This window comes from Podarcis pityusensis, assembly GCF_964106645.2.
Source record: "Podarcis pityusensis genome assembly, chromosome: 17".
Taxonomy (NCBI): Eukaryota; Metazoa; Chordata; class Lepidosauria; order Squamata; family Lacertidae; genus Podarcis; species Podarcis pityusensis.
In genome coordinates, this window is record NC_138042.1 from 2,415,651 (window position 1) to 2,438,005 (window position 22,355).

At 46.0% G+C, this 22,355-nt stretch overlaps 1 protein-coding gene across 1 annotated transcript in view; it reads right to left on the minus strand.

The window, feature by feature from the left end:
* GPR173 (G protein-coupled receptor 173) overlaps nt 1-13,584 on the minus strand; it is a 30,063-nt gene extending 16,479 nt beyond the window's left edge. Inside the window, exon 1 of the mRNA XM_080987335.1 lies at nt 12,825-13,584. The gene's annotated coding sequence lies outside the window, so the exon portion shown is untranslated. The remainder of the gene's footprint in view (nt 1-12,824) is intronic.
* Between the last annotated feature and the right edge of the window lie 8,771 nt (nt 13,585-22,355).

Consider the following 22,355-nt stretch of genomic DNA (forward strand, 5'->3'; position numbering starts at 1 on the left):
AAAGGAGCAGAAGCAGGAGAGGAAGAGGTGGAGCAAAGCTCGGGTCTTGAACTGGTGTAGGGGAGGGGAGGAGTCAGACGGAGCTTCGCCGGTCTAAGGACTCAGACGTAGCGCTGCACGCCATGGATGTCAAACCAACAATGAACCACAATAAAGACTTTTGTTTATAAAGAGCAACTGGCGTTGGTCCTCTGTGAGCTAGGACCTGAGGCAGCGCTGACAATAATATTAAATATCAGCATATAAAAATTAAACAGAAATCCACTCTTCACAATTATAATAAATAATTTCTAAACTATAATCAATAAAACAATGGAAAGTCACAGTACATAAAATAATACAATACAAATTGAGAAGCAGAGACTGGAGGGTGGGACAAGGCAGGCTTTTCTCTGAGCTGCCCCACAACTTTTTGTGTTTGGAGATCAGAGGCACCTGTGCCTCCCACCTGCCTGGCCATTGTTTGCCCTACAGAGGCATTCCTTAGAAGGCTGTTGACTCTGGTAAAAAAAATTATTAAAAAAAAAAACTATTTCAAAAGCAGTTGTTTAAAATAGGCTATTTTGCCCACTGTGGAAAATGCTTAAAACTTTGGTGGACATTTGTTATTGTGCTAATCCATGGACAAAACTATTTTTTTTAAAAGGAAATACCTGGGCATGTGCCTATGATGGACCTCAGGTTTCTGGAACTTCTGGAGGTCAGGGAAGTAGTAATTGGGGAGATGGGTCAACAATGCATAGAATGAATGCATCCCCCTAGTGCAGGCGGGAAATATCAAGACCGATTTAAACTGGAAGTGGTCATGTGTGGATGAAAGTGCCCAAAAGCTCACATGGAAAAATCATTTCTGTGCAACCCATGTACACTACTAACACCCAAGTGTGTACACAACCTACAAAACCCCAGTGCCATACAATGGCATGCACCCCGTTATATCCTTGAATTACTAACACAACAGTCAGATCCATACGTGGATGTAAAGCCAATTTTACTCAGTAAACCTATAAAGGATCAAGCTGCAGCACAGATTAGAATAGAGCCAGGAGACCTCTTCCTCACCTGGGGGAAAGATGGAGGATTTCCTGTTTAGAAAAGAGAAGACTGTCAGGCAGACTGGCACACTGGCATACCCATCTGCTCATATCTAGTACTTTGACTGACAAAACTGACTTAGGATCCTAACTAGGCATCCATAAATGGAAGAGTTCTGCCTAGGGACTGGTGAGATTCAGTGGAGGAACCTGACAGCAGAAGGAGAGTGTGCTTCATCTCATACTGCTTCACAAGATCCCTCAATCCCACCCAGAGCAGATTTTTGAAGGGCTCAAGAGGGGAATCTGTGGAAGTCACTTTCCTCTCACTATCCCTGGTGGGAACAGAACTGCTCTAGCGTCTTGTGAAAACCGAGTTAGGCCCCAAGGCCGTGTGTTTTCCAAATGCCATAAATGTGGCTTTGGGGCAATAATACAAACAAACTACCAGCCCAGTAAAGAGAAAAAGAGAAAAAAGTTTCTACTCACGGAAGTGGGAAATCTATGATAGGGCTGTGCCACTTCAGACTATAAGTGGGGACTGGCATGACGGAATGTTCTTCCATACAACATGGATGCTTTAGTTGAGATTCCTGGATTGCAGGGTTGGACTAGAAGACTCTCAGGGTCCCTTCCAACTAGGGCTGAGAAATGCCTGGTTTTTATCCCCAGTTAAGCATCGCGATAAACTGATACAGTCAAACATCGGTTCCTGAATGGCTCCGTTTTCAAACGTTTTGGCTCCCAAACGTCGAAAACCCAGAAGTAAATGCTCCAGGTTTTCAATGTTTTTTGGAAGCTGAATGTCTGATGCAGCTTCCGTTTTGAGGGCAGGAAGCTCTTGAAACCAGTCGGAAGCTGTGCCTTGGTTGTCAAACGTTTCAGAAGCTGAACAGGCTTCCGGAACGGATTACATCCAACAACCGAGGTTTGACTGTATATCATAACTATATACAGTGGTACCTCGAGTTACATACGCTTCAGGTTACACACGCTTCAGGTTACAGACTCCACTAACCCAGAAATAGTACCTTGGGTTAATAATTTTGCTTCAGGATGAGAACAGAAATCGCGTGGCAGCAGCAGGAGGCCCCATTAGCTAAAGTGGTGCTTCAGGTTAAGATCAGTTTCAGGTTAAGAACAGACCTACGGAACGAATTAAGTACTTAACCCAAGGTACCACTGTAGAGGCAAATGGGGGTAATGTCTTGGCAACTGCTGCTACTTAGCAGTCTAAAACTGATACATTTTTACTTACCTTTAATATATTGTTGCAACTGTTATTTTCCAGTACAGAGGAACAGGGGCGGCAGGAATTATGAGAGAAGCGACAACAGGCTTCACGGTTTTAACCACATCACAATTTTTTACATAGCACACATACACATCATGATTTGGAATATATCACCATGTCAAATATTATGAAACCATTACCATGATGTAGACTTGGAGCTGATTTTGTACAATGTCTTGATACGTCGCCCAGCCCTACTTCCAACTCTACAATTCTAGGATTCTATTAAAAGAGGGAAAATGTTGACATAGGAAATGGCTCTTGCCTCTTCCCTGACATGCTGGGGAATTGTTTTTCTGTGGAAGAACATGACATCACATGTTCCCCACCTATAGTCAGAAGTTGCATAATCCGGATACAGGCTTACCATCACCATGAGAACTAGATCAGAACCGGTCCCTTCGCTACAGACAGGTGTGGTGGAGTGAAATTGCCCTCCTCCCACCAGCCTTGCTCCAACTGGGCTCAGTGGGTGCACAGCATTGGCTCCCTTGGTGCCTCTGTTGCACCCCAAGCTCAGCGATGGGGGCACAGGAAGGGCAGCTCCAATCCCCTATCAGGTACAGGACCCATTTAAGTGAAATCATGTATATTGGAAACATCACTGAAAAAGCCTGCAAATACTCCATTCCGCCCCTGCCCCACCTTGCCCCTTTTTTGTAATGTTTTGGGGTCACGTCTGGGTTCGGTGTAATGCACGTGAGCATGGTTACACACATATGAGATGCCCCTAAAACAGTCACTGCCTGTACTGCCTTTAACCGGTCCCCTTCATATATGCCCTAGGGGCCAAACCACATGTGACACCTTTTAAAAAAAGCAAATACTATCAACTGGAAGGAATGGTTAATGGGATCAGATGGGAAAATATAATGCTCCCCACAAACATGTGTTCCTGAGAAAAGTCCCTCTTCCAAAGCTGGTATTTGCTTTGTTGGGAATCCCTTGCCACCACCCTAAGTACATATTAACTTTAAAAGATGAATTCTGTTTGAGACCAGCAAAGGAAGAGAAGGGTTTAAATTTCCCCCTTCTCTGGCCCATTAATTATCAGCCCCTCCCAGTTGGTTCTATCTGCATATTTTTAAATTTAAAAATCCAGGGACATTAGATGCAAAGGACATATTTCATGTCAAATGTAGTTTGTGTACCAGGATTGGTTCCTGCACAAAATGCCAGAGCACAGACTTCCCTTCCAAAACTGCCTGCCCAGATAGTAAATGTTGCTATGCATTTTGAGTCACAGCTATTATATAAGTAAAATATGAGATATTAAACATTAGCAAACTGTTAATAGATGATTTACTAATATATAACCCTCCAGCTCAGGAAAAACCATAGAGCAGCTTTCAGGGATATGTAAAAGTGGGAAGGGGGAGAGGTTCAGGCAGTGATTTTTCCTTGGTGAGAATAGGGGTGTTACAAGCATGTCCTTATTTCCACTTGAAGTCTGCTTTGCCCAAGGAGGTGAGTACCATATTTTTCGCCCTATAGGACGCACCGTCCCATAAGGCGCACCTAGTTTTTTGGGGGGGAAATAAAGGGAAAAAATTTTATTTCCCCCCCAGCCCGAGCTTCCACCGACCCCCGACCCCAGCCACCAGAACAGGCAACTCTCCGCAAGTCATGGGAGCCCAGAGCCGGGCTCCTGCGCTTTTCAGAGAGCTGCGTGAAGCCTGGAGAGCGAGAGGGGTCGGTGCGCACCGACCCCTCTCGCTCTCCAGGCTTCAGTGAAAGCCTGCATTCGCCCCATAGGACGCACACACATTTCTCCTTCATTTTTGGAGGGGAAAAAGTGCGTCCTATAGGGCGAAAAATACGGTAAATACCAGCAGCTTGATCTGGAAGGCTGAGTAGCAGGTGCTGCTGCCGCCAGCTTCATGGCCAGAGTTGGACCACTGGAGAGGGAGTCAAGGTTTGTTGGGGGAAGGAAGAGCAATGGCCTTCCGGTGGTTGTTTTCTGGTAGGGCTCCTGACAGCTGCCTGACATGCAGAAATATACTGGTGAAACTTTTCCTGGCTCACAAAGGGGGAAAGCTTCAGCTGCTACATTTCTGCAGATTTAAGGGCACAAGAGTTCTGCCACGAAAAGAAGTAGTAATCTTAAAAGAAGCAGGGATGCTCTGGGGACACCTGGTGCTGCAGTCTTGCTGAAGATGGGCAGCCACGGTCCTTTATCAGAAATCTGGTGGGAGACTAGAGGAAGTACAATATACATGGAGGATAGGCATGGAGTAAGTCTTGTTTTAAAAACAAAAGCAAAAATTAGAAACAAGCATTTTCTAAGGTTAACAATAAAATATGGTGAGGCACCCACACGGGACTTGGGGCAGATCTAGTGTGCTTCTGCCTTATCTTCAGTGAAGAGAGAAAAGCAGGTCACACACACACAGAGCCAATATGTCCAAACCAAGCCAGTGAAAGGAGCAGCAGCAGCAGCACTTTGGCTATTTCCTCCATTGTCCGTCTAATGCCTGTTTTTTTATCAGGGTCACAAAATTGGCCTGTCCGTGGTTGAAATGATAAGACGGAGCAGAGAGAGCCTGTGAGAGAAGGGGGGCTTCCTGCTTCCTCTTCTAAGCTCACCTGCCGAGTGCCTGAGGGGCCTGGTCCTGCCTCTCTCCCCCTGGCCCAGGGCGGGGCCTGGCGGGCCTCATCAGGGCTGCTGCCCAGCAAGGACTGGGGTATTTTGGGAGAAGTTTTGTTGGAAGTTTTTGCTGTTGTCACTGATATTAACTGATACTACTGATATTAACTTTTTGTATCTTTATTTTTATGTGGAAATTCTTCAGTTTGGTTATGTAGTTTTTAATGTGTTTTATTTATTTTTATGACTAGGTAAAGGTAAAGGGACCCCTGACCATTAGGTCCAGTCGCGGACAACTCTGGGGTTGTGGCGCTCATCTCGCTTTATTGGCCGAGAGAGCCGGCATACGGCTTCCAGTTCGTGTGGCCAGCATGACTTTTATGACTACTTTGCTTTTTTATGACTGCTTTATTTGCAATTATGTAAATCTTTTCATATTGTAAGCCACCTTGAGCATTGCTTTAACTGTGGAAAGGTGGCATAGAAATAAAATGATGATGATGATAAGCTGAGGGTCTGGTGTAGAATCATAGCATTGTGGGGCTGGAAGGGACCACCAGGGTCATCCAGTCCAACCCCTTGCAATGCAGGAATCATTTGCCCATCATGGGGCTTGAACCCACAGCCCCAAATCTCATGCTCTACCAACTGAGCTGGCCCAGAGAATCCACCAGCATCATGCCCAACAGCCACTTGTCCTGGCAGTCAGTCTGCCTCCGGTGGTAGTGGGGGCTGGGAAGAGGAGTGAGAAAGTGCTAGAGGGCAGAGAAGCTGTCAGGAAAGGGGGTTGGAGTAGTGTGGGCTGCATTTGCCTGCTTCTGTAAAGTTGTTGTGAGTGTCCTTATCACTTAGGAACATTGGCTTCCCCCTGACACACAAAAATGCCACATCTGCATACCCTGGAGCATTCAGCCCCATAGTCAGATACGCCTTTGGGGGAATAGCCATAGCTCAGTTGTAGAGCACATGCATGATGCTTGGCATCTCCCGGCTGGGCTGAGAGAGGCTCTTGCCTGAAACCCTGGAGAGCTGCTGCCAGTCAGTGTAGACAATAATGGACTAGATGAGTCACGGATTTGACTTGGTATCAGGCGGCTGCCCTGTTCCTACTCTGATGAAGTCTTCTTAAATTGTAAGACGCTTGTAAAGTGTCTGCCTTTCCAGTGAGAAGAACACACACACCATAACATTTAATTGGTCCCCTGAGTGTTTGTGGGGCACATTTTGAACTCCCACCAGAAAAAGTGAATTGGATCCATTCTTGTTGTTGGCATCAGTCTGTATTGAGACACAATGGAGTGTGCCTCTAGGGGTGAAGTCAAGGCACTGTATTGGCAGCACCAAAGTGACCTGTCCAGGGTGCAAGCCTGGGCAGTGTGTAGGGAGGTCCTGGGCGGCCAAGGCAAGACCTCCTTCTCAGCCTTGCTGATGTGGTCCAAAGGAAAGGAAAGGAAAGCATTTGGCACCAGCCTGGCTGCAGAAGTTGTTGGAAGGAGGCAGAGGTGCCAAGTTGTGCCTAGCATGGGGGGGGGGGGGCTCATCTCGCATGTCACACACGCGATGACAACCTCACACATGTGACTCTTGCACTGGGGGGAGGCGTGGCACACTGCTTGGCTCTTGGCTCCTTGGCCTCACTGCAGCTGGCCCTGCAGAGGAAGTGAGCTCGGCGAACAAGGTGGAGGCAGGATGGGACTCATAGTCCCCACTCACCCTGCTCCTGAGGCTGGATCAGGAGGTGCAGCAGAGGTGGGGACCCATTGGGAGACCCGTTGCTGGGAAGGGGAGTCGTCCTTTTGCCGCCACTCCAGGAGGCTTTGTGGGCCTCCCATTGCCCTGGTGAAAAGCCCCTGGGATGCTCCAGACCATCCTGGCCACTCCATCATGAGAATGGCACTGGGCAAGCAGCAGAGGCACTGATGTGGGTCTTCCCTACAGGGGAAAGCAGCAGCATTGGTTGGGGACGGGCATCGCTTAGGGAATAAGGTGGTGCAGCCGGACCAGAGGCTGCCTGTTGTATCAGGAGGAGGCCAAGCATGGAGCACACCTCTGCGCTCAGCCTCCTCTGACCCCTTAAGATTGGGTGGGCTCAGCCCCATCCCAACAGACAAGGGGGGGGGCTGAAGACACCTCAACCCTATAGAGTTGGCACCTATGGAAGGAGATGTACAAGGCACCATCCAAGCATCTTATCAACTCCATATTTGTGTAGGGTTCACTCCTTAGCCTTTTCTTCTCCCAAAGCTATCTCACAAGGCAGCATGGGTTTAGGACCAGAGTTTTTCTACTCCTAGATGGGCTCCTTTCCCGGGTGGACAAGCCCCATCTGTCTCCCCTTCCCCCTACAGAATGTGCAGAATCACTCATTTGCATGATCCACCAGAGCTTGTCTTCTCATGCAGGGGGACGTTCCTGACTCACTGAGGGTTTGAGACCATTGGCTACCCTCACCTGGTTTAACCGGAACCAAAGAATTTCTGGGGTGTGGCTGCTGCCACATGCTGACAGCTTCAAGGAGCCATAGGCGAGAGCTGAGTGCAGGGTGGAGACCAATGGTGTATAAACTACCCCAGAAGGAGCATGATGTGGCCCCCACCAGAGGTACTACCCCTCCCCTAACACCCCTGGCTCCATTCACTTCTAAAGAAAAAAATAGATTGTGTTGGGAAAGATAGTGAGGTGACTCAGCTGTTGCTATCCTGGGCAGTGGGGAAACCTTTTCCCACCTGTCTACAGTGATGCTACTCTGCCTCAACTACAGGCAATATTCAGGAAGTGGTACTGCTTTTGAAGGGGAGAGGGAGGTGGCGAAACTCCAGCTCAGTCTGGGAGAAGTCTTTTCTTACTTCCCCAGGAGATGTGGCTGGTGCCTTCATTATATATCATTAGGTGCCAGGCAAAAATGTTCCTCTTTAACCAGGCCTTTGGCTGATTGACATCCAACACACTTTTAAAATGGGGGGGGGTTCTTGGGGTTATTTTTATTTTTTCTTTTGTATTTTGTGTTTTTATATTGTGTTTTTATGTTGTAACCACCCTGAGACCTGCAGGTATAGGGCGGTATACAAATGTAATAATAATAACAATAACAATAATAAGAAAATTCCCTCCCTCAGCAACAGCCCTCAGGTCAAGTTACCCCTGCTACTAAGCAAGATAGCTTGGCAAAGGCTTTCTAGATCTTAACAGTAGGTCTGGGTAACCCATTGCTCCAGCCGTCTGCACAGCACCCAACCCAGCCAGTCTGCGTTAAGCCTGTCCATTTTTGTTCATGCTGAAAGGTTTTTCTTCCATGTAATGAAAGATACACACACACATTCCAGCTCTCAATATAATACATTGCAATGAGCAATAATACTGTGTGTGCCCCCACCACAGGAATAAGCACAACAGGTGAAGCAAACCTCCGGCTCTCCAATACAATTGTGGTTCTCTACAAATCCCATGCCATTTGCCATGCTTGCTGGTGCTGATGGGAGATGTAGTTAAGCAACATCTGAAGGGATAAAAGTTCCCCACACCTGACGTACAATGTATTTATGCAATTTTACATACATAAATTTATGAAAATTGTCACTCTGTCAATTCAAAAATTTACGCACATGTTGCACCACAATGAAGTACAGTATGTCGACAAACTGGAATGTGTGCAGAGGACAGCAAGTAAGATAATCAAGAGCCTGGAAACCAAGTTGTATGAGAAACGGTTGAGATTGCTGGATACGTTTAGCCTGGACAAGAGGAGTCTTGGATATGATAGCCATCTTCCAATAGCTCAAGGGCTGCCACATGGAAGATGGAACAAGCTCTGGAGGGGAGGATTTGAACCAATGGCTTCAAGTTACACGAAAGGAGATTCCAACTAAAATCAGGAAGGGAAAGAGTGGATCTGCAGTGGAACTGACTCCCTTGGAAGGTGAGGTACCATCCTTAATTGGAGGTTTTCAAGCAGAGGTTAGAGGGCCGCCTGTTATGGATCATAGAATTGCAGAATTGAAAGGGACCCCAAGTTTCATCTTGTCTATGCATCTGTGACAGATGGCCATCCCACCTCTGCTTAAAACCCTCCAAGGAAGGAGAGTCCACCACCTCCCGAGGGAGTCCAGTAGAGATTCCTGTCCTGCAGGGGGTTGGACTAGATGACCCTTGGGGTCCCTTCCAACTCTACAATTCCAGATTCTATGATTCAGCAGAACATATACAAATTCACACACATGCACTTTCTAAACAAATATACACACAGAAACACACAATGTGTATGTAATGTATACTTGGAAACAAAGCATGTGGGTTATCTTGTGCGCATCCACTGTGGGCTTACACACTCCTGCTTGTAATAGTTGTGAGCACACACAATTTCCACATATGCACGCACAAATACATACACGTGTCAATGATGCTTCTCTCTCCCTCCCCCTCACCTGGCCTACAAACTCTAGCAGTGAATTGCAGAATTGAAAGGGACCCCAATTTATATGAATAAATTGATTTTACATGCTTTGTATCCAACTTGTGGCCCAGAGGGATCAAAAAGATATTCTCCACATGTGACAAATGACTCTTTCTCTGTCTCCACTTGGGTCATTCCAACTAAATTCAAGCTGTTGGGTGGTGGGGACCAACTCCATTTCATATGAACACTTTGTTAAAAAGCAGACCACTGGCCCCTCTTGCCAAGTGCCGCCTGCTCTGACTGGCACTCTTTTTCAGACCTGCTGCCTTAGATCCTTTTAACGGAAATGTCAAGGATCTCACAATCTTTGATATGAATTACATGGGGTTTATGTCAGAGGGGAGATAGATAGTTCTGGCTTGTGGTAAAGGCTTCATTAAACTGCTGCTCAGCAACTCACTTTACATGAGGGCTTTTGAGGGCTATGAAGTGGGCCAGGGACCCTCTTCCTGTAGCCACAGCAACCACTGTCTTCACACCTCTCCTGCCCGTAGGCTGGCTCTGGGGAGCCGAGCAGTTGAAGGGCCTGGATTTTAGGCCAGTTGCTGATCCTTAGGCTATATGCCTCCCCTTTAGCTTCCTGATTTTATATGCCAGAATTCCAGCAGTATATCTGAGGACTCCCTCTACACAGATGACGCCATCAGCCTGAGGCCTGTCAAAGAAGGTGGGGCCAGTGTCAAGCCAAGCAACGGCTGCTCCAGGACTGACACCTGCTGCTTATAATGGGAATTGTGAAGGGAGTTCCTCTCCGCCACTGGTAAGTAGCACATCCTGACACACTCATAATACAATCAATACAATACATGCGCAGCAGATATGCTTGGGGACATACACACTGTCATGAACACACACACATTTTGATAACACGCATGATAGCTCACTGAGTCATACACACAACCACAGGGAACCTGACAAGCCCACAACTGCACGCCTGTAAAAACTTACAGATAAGAATAAGGGAAGGGTCTCATGGCCATCTGTTTCTTAGCACAATGCACTTATATCTTGCCAGACACACAAATTATTTCAATGATGTTCATTATCTGATTTACCTGTGCATACCACTGTCCAATTTAATTGGAAGATATATCACTTTATTGAGAAAACACAAAGTCACATTTACAGTCATGGGATGGTGGCGGGGGGGGGGGGCAAGCAGGAAACAAAGAGTCTTGTGTCATCTAAAGACTAACGTAGTTAGCCCATAGGGTTTATGAGTAAACAAAGAGAAAATAATGGGAAATTAATTATGAATAAGTATACTTATAGACCTAAGCACACACTATCCACGGAATCACATCCATTCACAAAAATATCAAGATCCTGCTATGGTCATGCACATCTGTGTGATTTGAAACACACTTTGACACAGATACCTGTATTCAGTCAGGCCCAGACAAAGCACAAACACATCCTCAGACTCAGATGCTGGCAGGCAAGCATGCACAGAGACTGAACTCCTAAACCTATTTAGTAGAGGGCAAGTCCCATTGCAGTCAGTGGTATTTCTGAATAAACAGTCTTAATAAAGACTGCACAATACAGCCATTCAACACCACAGATAATTATCGCCAAGCCTGCCTCTGTTATATTAGAACTCTCACACACACATTCATTCACACACACAGTGACAAACTAGCACTTCCAATGAAACACACTTGCTACACACAATCCAATGAATACTCATTCAGGTAATATATCACATTAAAACACATATGGATGTTCTGTCACCAATTTTCCACACACATATGTACTGACTCATTATTATTAAAATTAAGTCAACAGTGGGATTAGACACCTTTTAGTTTCAGAAATTTAAGCTGATTCACTCTAGGAAATCACACCAATTGACTCCAGTGAGTTACTATAGCCTTACAATTGATTTACTAAGATTTTACACAAAAGTGTAAAACAAAAATCCTATCATTATTTCAGTTGCTAAACTTTTGATACATACCTGACTCACTGCTTACTTTCAAAAGGAAGAGTGGCAGGGATAGTAAGCAACCTTGACGTCAGTGAAATAACATTTCATTTATATCACCTTCAGCCAGGGTAACTTTATTGTCTCAAGTAATGTCCTCCTAATTTACTAGTAACAATATCTACCTTGCAAACACACCCATTAAAGTTACTAGATCATTTTATTTTATTTTTAGTCTTTGAGGCCTAAATAAGTAACTTGTATAAAGGTTTGCTGTCTGATTTTGCTGTCAAGGTGTCTGTTTATGCATTCACACAAGCACAATTACAGGGATTAGTAAATTGGCTCCAACAGAAATTCAAACCATTCACAACATATTTTCACCTGACCAGCACTAGCACAAAGTTGAATGCAAACAAACCAGACCCATAACCTCAAATGCCATCACCTCTGATTTTATATCTGGCTTCTACTTGGGTGAGAGGAAATATGGTTCTTTTTGTCTAATAGTCAATTCTATTTTACATTAAGTGACAGGGATTTAGAAACAAATGGTTCCAACTGAAATACTTCTGATTTACAATTAGTTTACTACTAATTTACACCAAGGTATCTGCTGTAGGGGGAGGAGAAAAGGAAGTGAGCCCCACATCAAAGTTTTTCTCCAGATTTGGGAATGATGTACTTTTTATTTACAGAACAATCCACCGAAATGAACTAAGAGTTGCCCCTTCACTGCTTGTCAAACTGAGAGAAGGCCTGGTGAGTTGGAACAAAGAGACCCATAATCTCTGCCCATAATCTGCTCCATATTTTTGTATCTCATTGGATACAAACTCGATGCAAATTTCTGTGGTGAAAATTAGTATTAAAAAGCTGATGCTGCGTTGGAGGCTGGGTTGTTACAAAAGTGGTCTCCGTTGACAGAAAGGGTCAACCCTCTCATATATGAATGCTCCCTGAATAACAAATGGGGGGGGGTGCTTGAGCATTACGTCTGCTAAAGATTTTTCTCCACCTCTTCGCCTATCTTCAAAGAGCTCCATATAAGCGGGGGGGGGGGGGAGCTACCGTGGAACGGAGGGGGGGGTTCAGGAGCAACAGGGCGGAGCAGACAAAAGGAACAAACAGGCAAGGAGAAGGTGGGGTGCCTGGAGCTCTTGCAAAATGGAAATAAGACTCCCACACCCAGCTTGGTCATGAGCACATGGGGTGTTAAAGCACCCTCCCTCCACCTCCACACACACAGAGGCAGAAATGAAACAGGTGGCGGCTCCATCTGAAAAGCAAGAGTCAAATTCAGAAGCGGCAGAGGTGGGGTGAGAGGGAGGGTAGGGGCTTGCCATGGTGACTAACAGGCAGCCAGATGAATGAGATAAGCAGGGGATATGTGCTTGTATCTGGAGGGATGGAGAGTTAAGCAGACAAAGCAATGCCAGGAAAGAGGGACTGGACTGGGGGGGGGGCACAGATCCCAGCCCTGCGTCACCAGGGGGAAGCATGCGGGTGCTGGTGGCGGGCCTGCTCACCTCGCTCCTCTGGTCTGAGAAATCAGCGGCGGAGACGAGACCTCGGGCAGCTGGCTGGGGACGCGTCCCACTCCGCCTCCCCGTCCGGGCTGCTCAGGGCTCACGCCCTATCCGGAGAGGCAGGCTGGGATGCCGGAGCTGTTGCCTTGGAGACAGGGCCAGTCCTGCTTCCTCCTGCCAGGCAGGGATGGGGATGGGGAGGCTGTCATCGCGAAGGGATGGCCCCCTCCCGCTCGCTCTCTTCCGGCAGGCCCGGATCCTGGCCCCGCTATTGTCCTCTGTGGTCAGCCGGGGTAGGGATGCCTCTGGAAGAGAGATCGGAGCCTCGGCCGCTCCTCGCCATGGGGATGAAGGCTTAGGAGCAGGGCAGCAGCAGCGGCAGCAGCCCTCGCTGGGGAGGCGGCTTGGGGGAGACGGGGAGCAGCGCCCGCCGCCCGGCGGAAGGAGGCATCCGGCTGGATGGATCCCGATTTGCCATGTCTGGACCAAGGTTACTTCATCTCCCCCGCCGCCCCCCGGAAATCCCAGCCGGTCTCCTTTGCTCTCCAGTCAATCAGGCAGCAGCACAATCCAGGCTGCCGGCTTTCCCTCCCCCCGGACCCCCCCGGATCAGTCCATTTCCACCCCGAAAGGCAGCAAGCAGCTGGAACGCCGCTCAGAAGAAGAAGAAGAAGAAAGAAGAAGAAGAAGAATTATCCGGACGGATCCATTCCGAGCGCAGGAATCAGAGCCTGGCCAGACCTTCTCCCGGAGCGCGGCATCGGGGCAAGCCAAGGCGCCGGATCGCACCACCTCCCGGCCGGCTCTGCCCCGCCAGTCCCGGCGGGTCCGGGTTTCTCCAGCGAGCAGCCCGGCTCCTCCTCCGAGCGCTCCGCGGCAGCCGCGCCACTCAAGCCATCCCGCGCCCATCCGCCGGAAGATGGCTGGGCCTGGGGTCTCCCGGCTCCCCGGGGAGGCAGGGCGGGCGGCGGGCGGGCGGGCGGGCGGCGGAAGCGACGCGGGAGGACAATGGGCAGCGGCGGGAAGCGCGCGCGCGCCCGGGCGCCGAGAGGCGGGCGGGCGGGAGGAGGAGGGAGCGGGCTCGGGGATTTCCGGACGGCTTCGGCCCCGGCCGCGGAGGGAGGGGTTTGGCGGGCGGGCGGGCGGGGGGCTCTTCCCCCCTCACTACATCAGGACCAGCTGACGGGAGAGACCAAGCGCGCCAAGGGCGGGCGGGGGGGGGGAAAGGCAGCGGGCAGCCCCAGCCGGGATCGCCCACTTCTCTTTCCAGGCGGGAGATCATGGGGGGGGCGGCGTGGGAGCGGAGCTGCGCGCGCGCACGAGCCCCCTTCTCCACGGCCACCCCGTGACCCGCGACACGTGGACTGCGCGCCTTCGTGGAAACTTCTGCAATTAAGATCTTCAAACGACACCGCGCCACGCCGAGCGCGCACGAGCGACACGGGGGCTGTGCAGCGGGGGGGGGGGGGTGGTAGGAAGGCCGGCGGGGGCTGGAGAAGCGCGTGGACGAAGGAGAAAGATGGGACTGAGCCGAGCCGCCCCCTCTCGAGCCCGGCCCTCGCCAGCCTCATGCCCTCCAGGACTCGGGGCCAAGCCCCCCTTGAGGCAGAGTCAGGCGACTGGGTGTCGGGAAAGTGCAGCCCATGGTTAAGTGATTTAATTTGTTAATAAATAATAGGGGATGCGGTGAAAGAGGATGGGTGCTTCACATGTGGTGGGAGTGCCCTACAGCTGAAAAATGTTCAAACGTGGTTGGTTTTTTTAATTTGGCGAAATTACCAACCAAACCCTCTGTTTAGATCTTATTCTAGCACTCCATTGAAAGTGGTAATAATAATGGAATTCAATACACACAGGTACCAAGATCCAAACGCTCCTAGTCACTTATCCAAACACAAGAATTAGTACACCAGATAGAAATATCCAAACAGCCAGACTTGTGTGTAGTACAGTAAACAAACAAGCAGCCTTAACTAAGCCTTTATTTTTGTGTTTTGCTGGTCCGCAGCAGCTGTTTCACCAGAAACCATGTTGGTAGAGAGGGGGATCTACCTGACAAATAAGAAAGCATTCCTTCCTTCCTTTTTGCCTTTTGCAAGGTTTCAACAGGATTTCCTAGATGGTTGGTTGGTTGGTTGGTTGGTTGGAGTGGGATTTTGCCATTTTGGGGTCAGAATTCTGTGTTTGGGAATGCATTTGAAATTTCCCCATAGGAACCACTAGAAATCATTGCCCCGTTATGCGAATGCTCACCTAACAAACAATTTCCTGAGAATTCAGAGTTTGGATAGCAGGACCTGAGTATATAGAGAATTATTAGTGATGTTACTGGCTACAGCTAGACATTGGAAGGAGGGGTTTTGTGTCCACAAAGGAGGGATAGTACAAAACATTTGGGACATAGTGTAATTTGAACCCTTGTCCCAACATACACAAGTTATTGAGGGTAAAGCAAAATGGGATAATTTTGATGTTACATGGTTTCCATTCATTAATTATATTACTAAATCTCTTAGTCCCCCTAGGCCACCAGCATCCCAAGCAGCAATGTGGTTACTTCCAATAATGAGAATTAACAACAGTAGATCTCTTTCCATTTATTGACAATTTGTTTTATACAGCCAACATGTTCTTTTCATATTTGTTATGGTTTTATATGTACATTTGTACATGTACCTCTCTAAAAAAAATCAAAGATGTGCTGAAATAATTCAGCTGGCCTTGGGTATTATGCACTTTAGCCATGGGTGTGTAATGGTGGGGAGCCCTTTGCTGACCTGCCTCAGGCAGTGCGATGTCTTTGGCTGGTCCTGCTAGGAATTTTTTTATTTAATAAATGTATATACCACTGTTCAATATAAAATATTCTCTAGGTTACTAACAAGAATAAGTCAGTTAAGGTAAAATGCATTACTACTGTAACATTATGAATAAAATGGGAAGCATCGAATAAAATCTCTCTCAGATTTTAGTAAGATTAATAGAAATGGACTTTCGGGTTAGCGCCTCCGGCAATGGAGGAATTCCTCTGATCGGGAGGAATCCGCTCCGTGGAAATCAGGGTCTGGCCGCCACTGCAAAGGCGGAGACCCACTAAAAACCACAGGCGGGAGAAGCTTGTGGATGTGGGATTCGGCTGGCACCTTTTGCGCCTCCCCTACTCGTGGGGAAACCCGGTTTCGGGGATCCGGAGCGACGTGGGGTGAGTGGCGCGGTGCTTCGAATCGACTGCTTCTTTCACGGAGTGAAGCCGCATTGCTGTTGCAGGAGAGCGCTGACTTTTTCTTGTAGACAATTTGATCTGAAAACAACTACCCGTGAGTAGAACGGAAAATTGGATTTTTAAACGTCTTAATTTGGCACCGAAACGGGGAGGTTTCAAACAGGAAGTCCGCCTCCCCTTTTTGTAAATAGATTGAAGCAAAGAGGCTGCAAGCTAAAGCCTTGGAAAGTCTCACATAAAGGATTAAACTTCCATCGGTTAAACCATCAAACCCCCCTTGGAAGCAGGAGAAGAGGGGGGAAATTTAAGATCGTGTAAGCCTGCAGGAGAGAGTGAAGAAAGTCAAATTACCACCGCTCTGAACCTGGAAACGGGCTGCTAGTAAAGATTGAAGTTTCGGATATGCTCATTGACTGTGAATAGATCGTCTGCTGACAGTAAGTTAAAGAAGAGAAATACATTGTTTCCATTGTCTCCTTCTGCGTTTAAAAAGGAGTAAAAGTAACTGAAAATTGAAACTAACTTTATTGTTTGAACTGTGCTTAAAAGGATTGATACAAATAGAAATTGTTTCCCCCTAGAGGAAGCCTTTGAAATTGTTACAAGAGCTGAGCTGGGGGAATTTTCCACCTGCAAGATAAAGCTGTGAGAATCTGGGATTGACCTTGAATTGTTAAGAATGTTGACAGAAGAAGCCTTAGTGGTTGCGTTTTGTAAGATTAATGATTCACTGGAACAGCTTTATAAGAAGACAGATGCGAGGACTATAAAAATTGATAACTTGGAACAAAAAGTGACTAATTTGGCACAAAAAGTCAACATTAATACAGAAATTATTCAGGAATCGATACAGGGATCTATTTTGACATGGCAAATTGAGGAGAAGGCGGGGGAGAAAGTTTTTGCTGTGGAACCTAAAGCGGCCTAAGTGGTGACGGAGAGAGCTCCAGCCTTACAGTTGCAATTTGATGATTATAAGTTGATGCCTTCCAAGACTGAATTTAGAGAAAGTCAGTTTTTTAGGATTGGAGCCCCGCTTGGACTGGAGATTGACCTTTGGGACCTGGACTTGGGTCAGAAGGAGACTGGAGTTGTGGGGACTGCCAGACTTGGAGGAACTTTGAAACACGACTGGAAATATCTTTTGAATTTCAGTTCTAACTATGGAGATTTGGCTGATTTGTCAAGAAGGAATAAAAACATTGCTAGATGGGAATTTCCCGAAGATCTACTTTTCAGCATCAAAGGAAGGAAAATAAGAACAAGATCAGGAGAAGACAAAGTAAAGTACATGTATAAACATGAAGAAGACTTGCAGAAGGGACTTGGAAAAGAGTTAAGAGCCTCGGACAGAAGATCACCAGGTTGATGGGCTATTTGGAATTGACGGAAATGACTGGCAGAACCCGAGACCAGGGAGAAGAGACGGTGGAAGAATATTGGAAAAAGTTTAAAATCTATATATGGAAATAATGTAAAATTAATGAGTGTTAGAAAAATGTTGGAAGGGAATTATACGGCTTTAGTAGAAATATTTTAAGGAATTAAGTATAAATAAGTATTATAGTATTAATGGAAAATAAGGTTAAAATATGTTAAGATAATTACATGACAGAAAATAGAGAAAGATGGAAAGGATTTGCTGAAACAATTAATAGAAATGGAATACAAAAAGGGAGGTGAGAGGAGGTCGATGAAACAAGGGAATGAAAGAGAGGATATTGAGATGGTATGATATGTGTTTTTTTGAATTGTTCTTGCTTTTGTTTTGTTTAATGTGTTAATGTTAATGTTGCGTTTTATATTGTTTATATATTGTATTGTTTTCTCTTTTGCTTTTTTTTCTTCTTTTCTTTTTTTCTTTTCTTTTTTCTTTTTGTAAGGTATAAAAGCAATAAATATATATATATTTTTAAAAAAAGATTAACAGAAATGATCTTTACCTGGTGTGCAAAGGACAACAAAGCCTCCATAACATCAGGAATAGCAGAGTTAATAAGAGGATCCAGATACTACCATGTTGAATTGTCAGAAAGAATAATTAGTGTCCAATTTCTGGGGAACAACAGTGAAAGACAGCTATTGTGTTTATAGTGTGGGTTTTCCAGAAGCCTTTAGCTGACTACTGTGGGAAAGCGGAAGCTGGAGAGGCCTATGTTCTGACCCAGAAGGGCTTGCTCTGTCTAGATAAGCCAGAGATACTGCACTTCAGTTGACTGGCCCAGATTTAGTTCATTACCAGAACCAGACACGAGTTCAGCACTTAGACTGTGCCATTGGGAATTTTGGGGGGAAGCAGTGGCATCAGTCAGGGAGCAGGATTTGGTCTAAAGAGCTGCTGTTTGCTAATGGCCTATTGCAAAGTAAGAAAATATGCTGGGCTGCAAAGAACCAGGAGACCAGAACAGGTGTCTTCTGTACAATAAAATTGAAGGACCTCCACTCTGATTATACAGCTGTATATTCCCTCGCCCTAAAATTCTCCTATACTTGTAGCTTTTTCTTGAAAACAGATCAAGCAAAAAATCTCACTAAAATGCTAGTTTTAAGATTTCTTCTTTAGTCTCAGTTGGAGTGGATGAAGCCTCTTTCAGAGTGAAATGACAGGTGCCAAAACATGCTATTTGAAAGCCACAGGGACTGACTTGGAAGTTCAAGTTCTACATCATATAAAACTGATAAAAGCACCCTACACATGCTCAAAGGCACTCTTGTCCACATTGTTTCACTTATTCTGTAACTGACTCCTGGTGCTCAAAATAACTTCCAAAGTGCTGAACTTTTATACCACAAGATGTAGCAGTGATGGCTGCCAACATGGGTGGCTTTAAAGCAGGATTATACCATGGAGGATAAAGCTATTGGTGGCTATGCACTACCACCAGTATGAGGCAGAACACTTATGAATGTCACTTGCTGGTGAACACAAGTTGCCCTGATGTCCTGCTTGTGGGTTTCTGCCCACTGTGGGAAACAGGTTTCTAAGCTAATGTATATAGGCAGCTTTTGGTCTGACCCAGCAGGGATCTTCTTATGTTCTTACGGATGTGCATGGAAATCTCTCAGGCAATAGATTGCCATGGCTTTTTGATATCAGTGAGGTTCCCTCCCCCTGTTGATAGAATGGCTTTGTCCTCCCAATTTTGGTGACAATAAGAGGTACAATTCAAAACAGCATCGTGGTACTTTCAGGCACAGATGACTGGGCTGACAGAACATCATTGACTTCAGGAGACATGTTCCTTTATGTCTATGCTAGACTCTCAAACCTTGACTGGGCAGTCTTCCCCAGTGAACTCTAGCCCTGTGAGGGAGGCTGGGAATCTTTAGCAACAAAAAAAGTCTCATGAGAGACTCGTGTTGGTTAAACTGGCATAAATTCAATGCAAATCTATTATCATTCTTGAAGATAATACTTTCTCTCCAACTTGCTAATTGGGTCACTGATGCAAGGAAACAGGGCAGTGAGGGAAACAGGGCAGTGAGGGAAACAGGGCAGTGAGGGAGGCAGCAGCTACAAGTCTGGAGCATTTCTCCTCTACCTGAAGAAGAATGTATGCCTTTCAGTTGACACTGAAGCTTGCATAAGGTCACAGTACGGATGGCAGTTCAGCAAACACCCATACCAACCCAAAAAATTGCCAGGGACACATGCTGTGGTCAGGATGTTTTTATTAGTGCTTTCAATTCAGGCACAGCTCAGTTGATGTACATACAGTACACACACTCTCTCTCTCACACACACACCCCTGAAAAAACATGGTCCATGCTTTCCTTTGCTCCATAGCTAGTGACAAAGGGCAACAGGTACTCAACAGAAAAAACGACGCCCAACCATCCTCCATGTTCTTGGTCTCTACAGAGATCTGCTCCCACAGCAGAAGTTTGTGGTTGAGAAAATACTTGAAAGAAATAAGGCTCTGGGATGGAAAGTTGAGGGAAGAATGCTGGGGTTTTATCAATTAATGTGTGTCACTATGCAGCACTGTTTCGAGGCAATACCATTGCCACTTCTCTTGAGTCTTCTGATAGCTCAAGGACCCATGCACAAGAGTTCATTTCTAAGTCTTAATTCAAACAGTGCAACCATTTTCTCACTGCATGGATTGAATCTGATCACAGCAAATCAGTCCTGTAAGTACCTATTGCTAGCTTTCACACATTGAGTGCAACTCTTCACAATACATTTTACATATGCAACGGGCAATTTACAATAATGGCAGACTGATGTGCAGGACTCATTGCTCCACCATGGGAAGAAGTCAGCACAGACTGACAAACCAGCCACAAGGTGACCAGGAAAGTACCCCCTTACCCTATTAGATCAGACTCTTGGCAGAAAGGTATAACCTAACAACAATTTTAAAACAACCCAGAAGCCAAATGAACACTATCTAACGTGGTAATATTAGTGCCAGTCTTGCTTTGCAATAAAATTTGAGAACCAATAATTACAATTTTATTTATACCTCATCTTAATGTAGTATTTATATAATCATTCAGATGGATGTTTAAAGTAATCCCTTACATATTCTCAGCAATTCTTACAACAACCTTGCAGGGTCAAATTATTATCCCCATATACCAGATAGAGGGCTAAGATTGAGAGGTTATGACTTGCCTAAGGCCATCTAGCAAATTTACAGCTAAAATGAGATTTGGACTAGTCTTCCCAGCATACGCAATTGCTCTAGCTCTTAATACTTAGACCATGATTAAATTCACTAGTTACTTGCAAGCCCCATGGAAATAAATGGGTCAAGTTAGTTGTGGTTCAATTTCAATAAGGGCAACTAGTTTTAAATAGATTGGGACCATAGTTTTAAAATACTGCTTTTTCTGCATGCTCAAAGAACTTCATGTATATAATCTCAGTAATGTGTTTGTGTGTCTGTGTTTTGTTTTATTGTGTTTTTTGTGTTTTTATCTTATATTTTTATATTGTGAACCACCCTGAGATCGATGGATGAAGGGTGGTATATGAATAGTCCACCAGACTAGCAGCTCTCACCGTGCGTAGTGTGAGCCCCATCTCAAAATAAGCACAGCATCCAGGCCCTGACACACTTCCCTGCAATCCTACTGACAGGGGACAACAAATATTATCAGGTCTTCCTAGCTCATCCGATATGGATTGATTATCTTCTTACATTTATACTCCACCTTTCTTCCACCATGGAAGCCAAAAGGGCATAGATGTAATTCCCAGGTGGTCACTCATCCAGCCACTGACCAGACCTAAGATCCGCTTAGCTTCAAGAAGGTGGTAGCTTCATGTGCCTTCAGAAACATGTTGTATGTGTGTACCTTTGTCCATCTCTATGTCACCACATTATTCTCCCTAGTTGGATGAGAAAACATTCTTCTAGCAAAGGGAGCCAAAGCAACAGTAATACTGTTGTCATCCTGAAAAAAAGTGACAAGTGGGGTGCCATAGCGTTCTGTCCTGAGCTGGTTGTTGTTCAATGTCCTTATAAATGACTTGGATAAGGAACTGAAATCTGCAAATTCAAATTTGCAGATAACACCAAACTGGGAGGGGTAGCTAGTGCTGCAGAAGGCAGAATCAGAATTCAAAATGACCTTAACAGACTGGAGAACTGGGTGCAAGCTAACAAAATGAATTTCATTAGGGACAAATGTAAGGTTCTGCACTTAGGCAGGAAGAACCAGATGCACAAATATAGGATGGACTTACTAGCAGTGCATGCAAAAAGGATCTAGAGGTCTTACTGCACCACAAGCTTAACATGAGGCAACAGTGTGATGCAGCAGCAAAAAAAGCTAATGCTATTCTAGGCTGCATCAACAGAAGTATAGTGTCCAAATCAAGGGAAGTAATAGTACCACTCTATTCTGCCTTGGTCAGACCACACCTGGAATACTGTGTCCGATTCTGGGCACCATAATTTAAGAACGATGTTGACAAACTGGAACGTGCAGTCTGGAAACAAAGCCTTATGAGGAATGGTTGAGGGAGTTGGGTATGTTTAGACTGGGCAAGAGGAAACTGAGAGGAGATATGATAGCCATTTCCCAATATCTTAAGGGCTGTCACATGGAAGAGAGTGCATGCTTGATTTCTCGTGCTTTTGTGGGTAGGACTTGAGGCAATGGCTTCAAGTTACAAGAAAGGAGATTGTGACTAACATTTGGAAAAAACTTTATGACAGCAAGAGCTGTTTGGCAGTGGAACAGACTCCCACAAGAGGTGGTGGACTCTCCTTCCTTGGAGGGTTTTAAGCAGAGGTTGGATGGCCATCTGTCATGGATGCTTCAGCTGAGATTCCTGCGTTGCAGGGGGTTGG